Below are 7,449 nucleotides of genomic sequence, written 5' to 3'. Positions count from 1 at the left end.
CGTAGCAATTGAAGGTGAAACGCTTCTTAGTCGTTTCACTTAGTCGGAATGAGAAACCTCGAAAAAACTCGGAGCAAACCTACCAAGGAAATTGTCTGGGGTCACTAATGAAAGGTTAACGTTATGTGACCGGTCCAGATTCGAAGCAAACATTACAATTTAGAATTAAAGCAGCATCTATTGTCAATTATTACTTATTATTAGAATTTAATCATGGCTTAGTGATGATGTAGTTGTACTATAAAAGAAGCCTAAAGGCCTCTCAAGAAGGGGACATCATCATCGAATAACAATTAACTTGATACACATTCTTACTATTCATTCTTTTTGCAATTAGCTAACTTTATCATTCTTTTATCAAGTGATATTTGTTACGCAGGCGAAAGCATATAATTGTTCCACCGGAGGAAAACCCAACAAAGGATTCTCTCCAAGGATCAACAAAGCCTAGGCTTAATTATTTCATTATTGCTTTATAATTCTTTATTGATTTATTCGTTTGGTTTCTCTAGTTGTTATTGGCCTTTTTATTCACTGTTTATAACAAATCAAATCGCGTGTCCTTTAAACTACAAACAAATTTAACTGTACTCTTTTTAGGGTAAACATCCTCCAACACCGCCTAAATGTTTTTAATCACCCAAGAAAGTCCTTCAACAACCCCAAATAAACAATACATCATCTGCTTAGCAACATCCAACAATCCTACTAATTGAACATCCTCAATTTGAAATTTAATACCACTAAGCATACATGTCGAACAAAGCATCTTTACTGCTTTCTTTTATATAGTAGAAATTTATTAGGTACGATAATTTTCTTATTTTTTTGATATATCAACAACACATATTGTATTTGAATATGTGCAACGTCGATAATTGTTGCAAATACTTCTGACTAAAAGTTTACTTTGTCTAAGAAATTGTAATTTTCTTCTTTTTTATGGTTGCATACATATCAAGAAGATCTTGTCTAATTAATTATGCAGTTTGTAGATGTTGCACATAAATTCAATCATCACATGTCTTCCTATGGTGTCTAGTTAGATCGGTGTCAATTTCATAGTGTACATCTGCAAAAGAAATAATAGCTATTTGTCATATAGATACTTAGTAATTATTAGCGTCAAAAATTTAATTGATGCATATAAAGTCATATATATCTTAGTTGCGTGTAATTGCCTATTCAAAATTATGATTCCACTTTAAAAAAAAAAAAAAAAAAAAAAATTATGATTCCTCTCAGATGCCAATTTGGCAAAAGACACTTAGTGAATATTACAAAATATATTACGACCTATTAAAGAAGAAAAGGATAAGAAAGTGTAAGACCATTTTCATAAGTTTCTATGTTGAATCAATTAATCGCCATTTTTCCTTTCAGGAGTTATGCCCAATGATCTTGAAAATTGGTGATCTTAAATTTTTATCCCCACTTGTTTCATGGCCAAACATTCAAGGTCAAAAAGTCAAAAGTATTTCCCGTGAAGCAAAACTTGTTAAACTTAAAGTATTTTCTATATATGGAGCAAGTGCACGTGGTTAAAAGCTCAAGATCACCCACCTCCAGAGCCATTCTTGGTTCCCTTTGGCCTTTGGTGTCAAATTAACAAATCCAAAAGGCAACAAAGGTGGACAAAACACAAGAAGCTAACAAGAACAAGTGAGAAGATTTCTACGTTAATACAACTTGTTGAAAGTTTAGGAGAATGATATAGGATATAAGTCTCACCAAATAAATGAAAGTAGGCCAAATGTTCCCCAGTTTAGCTATACACCAAGCAATGAAGTTTTGAAGAGAAAGGAAATAGTAAGATGATTTGACATAAAGACTAAAAGATGAAGATTGAAGTGAATTCATTGTGCACTTTAGGGTGGTTTGGTAGCTGATTAGAGTTTGCATCGATTAGTTATGAGGAAATTTATGTATTATATTATGCGAGATTAGTTATACAGGGTTGTTACGTTATTCATGTACTCCCTCCGTTCACTTTTACTTGTTCACTATAGACTTTGCACACTTCTTAAGAAATAATATATAAAGTACATATTTTATCATGATACTCATATCATTGATGTATAATTGCATTGGATTTGAAAAATAATTTGGAATGAGTAATTAATGCTACGGGCAAAACAGGAAAAATAAATTATTTTTCTGTTGATATGCGAAAGTAGAAAAGTAAAAGTGAAAATCTATTTATGAAATAGTAGACAAGCAAAAGTGAACGGCGGGAGTACTATTCATTATTCTATTTTCTATCCTGCCTAAAACAATACATAAATTCCCTCATAATTTATATATGTATTAGTTATGCACGTTTCTAAATTACAAACCAAGCACCGTATTTGGTATGTTGAATTTTATACATAGGAATAGAACGCTAACTGACTTGATATTATTTATATAGAAGTTAATTCCTGCATAACTTAGCTCCTAACAACCTGCCAAGATAAGTAAATGAGGAAAAGTTAAAAGCTCCCGTTTTAACAATGTGTGCATTGTGCAACAATTCTGAAACCAAGTACCTCACTCAACTGCTCTAATATCTGATTTCTAAACTTAAAAAATATGTCTGCTCCTATTGTGCAGTTTGCATTCAAACTGAAGATACTTTCATCATCTTCTATGTTATTTTGGGAGGGGTAGAAACTTACCCAAACTGAAGTAGGCGTTTGGTCATAGAAACCAAATATATTTTTGCAAAGGAGAGGAGAGCAATTTATTTGGAATTATGAAGATAGAGTTGGATAAAATAGGTTATAAGCTATTTTTCAAATTCGAAATCCAACTTCAAGTTGAATTTGAAATTTTCTGAATTTGAAATTTTCATGACCAAACACAGATTTTCAAATAGAATGAAAAATTATTTCAGAAAAAAGTGAATAATTTATGGCCAAACGGGTCCTAAACTTTATATCAAACCAAGTTTCGTATGCACACACAAAAATGCTAATTGATGTGTATTTCATTTTAAACTTTATAATAAGGTTAAATTAATTATTTGATTCGTTGTAAATTAAGGTTGCTAATCAGTTTTACATTTTGGAGGCAAAGTATTTATTTATTTTGTTAAATCCTAGGCGTTATTGTTAACATCAAATTCTATCAGCAACTTCAATCAAAGTGGAACTATAGACACTTGACATTGTCACTAAAGTTGGACTACTGAAAAGATATGTTGTCTATGTGGTGCTCCTTAATTAAAAACGAATATCCCTCATTGGCTGAAACAAAGGATAACAAGGATCTAGATGGATATAAAACAATAGGAAGGAGAAACATGAAACATACTTACCTGGACGGGGTCAATGGGCGATCAATAAGGCCCATGGCCTAGGTTGGTGACCTCCATTGCACTTTGGAGGTATGCCCACCTAAGGTCGGCCCAAGTGGTCGAGCCTATGTCATAATTTGTGGAAGCGAGGCTGCGTTCGCGCGGCCACCTTTCCCAATCTTAAACAAAATTTTTTCTTATTTTCAGAATTTATTCCACTTAGATTTGTTGTTGAACTGAATGTTCAATTTAAAACTGAACATGTTTTTATTTGGATTAAAGAATGATATATAGAAGTGGTATAATCATTAAGCATCTGCTTTTGCCTAACAAATTACTCTTACTTCCAATTTTTCTGTGATGTTTTAACTGAAATTTCGTGCAAGTAAACTATTTATTTGACCATGAAAACAACTACTGAATTGAACGAACATAATTGTTCTGTCACTATTTACATGGATAAAAGAATGACAATTTTGAGTAATCTGGCTGTGGCTCCACCCACTGTTTCAACAATTTGTGTTGTTCAATGGCCACTCAATTAAATGGAAGCCATATGAAGGCAGAGACAGATAGTGGTTTAAAAATACACATATTTGTTATAACATTGAGAAGCTTTCCATCAACTAACTCCACATTCTTTAGGAAGTAGGTCAATTTTGAAAATATTGACAAAGCTTTCTTGTGCCATTCAGAAGGCAAAGACTCTTCATTGGACTTCAGGGTGGGAAGCGACAAAACCATAGTACTCCACCTTTGTTGGCTATCAAATCTTAGCTCGAGGTCAGAGACGGGGTTAGGATTTGAGATTATGGGTTCTGAACTTGTCATTAATTCATAGCTCATATTCACAATATATTTATACTATAAATATTTAACGAACTTCTTAATATAATATTGGCGATGCCTAAGCAAAAGCTACTGGGTTCGTTTGAACCCGTACCTAATGCCATTTGTAAGGCCAACTTGAAGTAAAACCTAAAAGATGCAATTTAAATAACCAACAACTGATTTTATTTTCTGCTTCTTCCAATTGGGTCCTCCATTATACACTTAAAAACTGAACCTACATTGGAGTTCGATTATTCAAGATACTCGGTCCAAAACATCCTATGCGACGTTTCATCGATCAGTTTGTGAGCATATTATTTCTTTAGAATCACCAAGACATTGAGGCGAAATCAAATCTTAAATTAATCAAAGGAGAAAATATACAGGATACCTTAAGTCGTTTCTATTTGAAAAGCATGCACTTTTTATCATATAGATATTGTAGATTGGAGAAACAGAGAGAGCAATACTTAAAATGAGTGAGGCGAGTACCACATCGATAAATAATGGGTAAATCAAAACTTTGTTACAATATAAAAGGAATACACAGGTTAAATACAAAATGCACGCAGCCACGCAGTGAGCACAAAGCGAGCTATTTTTTCGCCTTTTACTAAAGAATATTGTGTGCGTGTAATTAGTGGCATATGCTAATTTTTGGAGGGGTACTACCCTCTTTGAGTACCCCTAACAATTCTAGTTTTAACAATGTTTGTCTTATAGTGATGTTTTTGGTGCACTCTGATACTGAGGAAAATTCAAGCTGCGATTATCGCACAAAAAGGCAAAAACTTTTGCCTCTTATCGTGCCAAGTTTTCCTTTTTGTGCTTCCATACAAACTTTCATGTATTTCTAGGGGTGCATTTGGTTTTTTCTGTTAGGATCCAATCCGAACTAAAATAAGTTTGGTTTGGTTCGGCTTTTGTTTTTCAGTTTGGTTATCATTTGAATGGCATTTGAATGACGAAAAAAACAAATGCTATAGAGAATGAGAAGTAACCATTTCAAATCTCTCAAATATATTTTCTAATATAAGTCACAGATAGAACTTTAAAAACACAATATTTAAAAGTATATAAATACATGTCCATAACTTGAAGATTGAGAATGGGTCATTTTATACTCTTAATACTATAATAGGATCATTCTTCCTTAGTGGCATATTTGTATCAGAGTATATATATAAAATTCAGTTTTTTGATTTTTCAGTTTTTACCTTTTTAAATTGGAAACCGAACTGAAAAACCAATCCAAATTGAAATTTGATTTAATTCAGTTTGGTTTTCCGGTTAATCCGAATAATGCACACCTCTATGTATTTCTATTGAGAAAATGATAAAAACAATCTCTTATGTTTTATCTATACATAATAGATGTTGAATCTTTTTCACTTTTTCATGTGTTTACTTCTTCATATTTTGAATTTTCTTAGTGAAAATTCTTGTTCGCCGTTGATACTCTGAGCTAATGACCTAAGGTTTAGATTGATCATTTTTGTTGTGGTAATTGTGAATAAGTTTGAAAAGCAAAATAGTAGGGTGTACAAAGAAAACCGACAAACCGTACCAAACCGATAAAAAATCCGACTAGTGATTTGGTTTGACTTGGTTTGGTGTAGAGAAAAAAATCGATTATAATTGGTTTGGTTTGGTTTTAACTAGAAAATGTCAAACCAAACCAAAGCAACCCGACATTACATGTATATAATTTTTAGAAATATTTTATACATAAAATTATATATTTGTAATGTAATTTATAAATATTTCTTAAAAAATTTCATAGTTTTTATCTTTTAACATATTATTTCAAGCTTGGACCTAGAATTTTGAATGGCCAATATAATAGGTAATAGATGTTAGTAACTCAAATAAAACCCAAACCAAAACCAAATCAATATTAATGCTAATAAAAGAAATTCAATTCTAACACTAGAAATGATAATAATGTTGGATATGTGTCCTTTAGTTTTGCATTGGTTTAGACGGTGAAAATACGTAAAAAAAAATTCTTTAATATTTAATCATGTAACTAATACGTATTAGCTGTACTTATTTAGCATGACTTATTACTTTTAGATTATGATCATTTTCATTATGGCTTATCAATTAGCAATATTTGTTTTAAGCGATTTCATTATCTTTTTATTGAATATATTTGTACAAAGTCATCACCCATTTTGTATTAGTATTTTTCTTAAGAAACACCTTACTTAGATAGTTGTATCTTACTAGGACTAAAGAAATATTTGAAGCACAAGTTATATATTTTATATAAAGACTTTACCGAAAAAATCCGAAATCCGAGATTGAAAAACCCGACTTTTGTTGGATTGATTTGGTTTAAAGATTTAAAAACCCGACACAATTGGTTTAATTTGATATTTGAAAAATTCGAACCAACCCGGTCCATGTACACCCTACAAAATAGCATATTACCCAGTAGGGTGAACCTTATAAGTTTGTATTAATCATACGTTTTTTTGGCATTATTGTTAACATCAGGTTCTGGACAACACCTTTAATCGCAGTGCAAGACACTTGACTTTGTCACTAAAATTGGATTACATGATCTGCTCATACTATTTTATTTTTCAGATTTTACCAAAACTATGGTATTTTTCATTTTAAGACAGCTGAAGATCTTTTTGTTTTCCATCAGGTTTGCTATAAATGAAAAAGAAAAAATCGAGGGCAAAATGCCCCGCATCGGCTGAAACAAAGGATAACAAGGATCTAGATGGATATAAAAGAATAGGAAGGAGCTGCATGAAATATACTTACCTGGATGGGTTCAATGGGCGATCAATAATGCCCAGGGCATAGGTTGGTGACCTCCATTGCACTTTGGAGGGAGGGCCCGCCTAATATCGGCCCAAGTGGTTGAACTTTGGTAAGTGTATGCGTAGAAGCGGGCAGGTATGTCTTAATTTGTGGAAGCGGGGAGGTACGTCATAATTTGTGGAAGCGGGGGCTGTGCGAACTAATTCTTAAACAAAATTTTCTTCTCATTGGTTTACTTATATATAAGTCTGATATCTAGATTCATTGTTTAACTTTGTGTTCAATTTAAAACTGAACTTGTTTTTATTGGTTTATTTGGATTTGAAGAGTTATATATTGAGTTCGTATAATCAGTAAGCGTCTGTTTATTTGACCATTAAAATCAGTACCGAATTGAACCAACATTATGGTATCATTCACTGTTCACATGGACAAAAAGAATGACAACTTTGAGACACTGGTTGTGGCTCCACCCCACTCTTTCAACATTGTGTTGTATCAATGGTCACTCCATTAATTGACAGCCATATGAAGGCAGAGGTGGATTTAAGATTTAAAGT

At 32.3% G+C, this 7,449-nt stretch overlaps 2 non-coding genes and 1 pseudogene across 2 annotated transcripts; all 3 read left to right on the top strand.

The window, feature by feature from the left end:
- The first annotated feature begins 3,290 nt into the window (after nucleotides 1-3,290).
- LOC132061659 (U1 spliceosomal RNA) lies at nucleotides 3,291-3,447 on the top strand. Its single transcript, XR_009416092.1, has one exon. It is a non-coding gene; the product is annotated as a U1 spliceosomal RNA (small nuclear RNA).
- A 1,231-nt stretch (nucleotides 3,448-4,678) lies between these two features.
- Nucleotides 4,679-4,796, top strand: LOC132061674 (U5 spliceosomal RNA). Its single transcript, XR_009416101.1, has one exon. It is a non-coding gene; the product is annotated as a U5 spliceosomal RNA (small nuclear RNA).
- Nucleotides 4,797-6,881: 2,085 nt separating this feature from the next.
- Nucleotides 6,882-7,098, top strand: LOC132061661 (U1 spliceosomal RNA; annotated as a pseudogene).
- Nucleotides 7,099-7,449: the final 351 nt, after the last annotated feature.

This window comes from Lycium ferocissimum, chromosome 6 (genome assembly GCF_029784015.1).
Source record: "Lycium ferocissimum isolate CSIRO_LF1 chromosome 6, AGI_CSIRO_Lferr_CH_V1, whole genome shotgun sequence".
Lineage (NCBI taxonomy): Eukaryota > Viridiplantae > Streptophyta > Magnoliopsida > Solanales > Solanaceae > Lycium > Lycium ferocissimum.
This window is presented reverse-complemented; position numbering and strand designations above follow the sequence as displayed.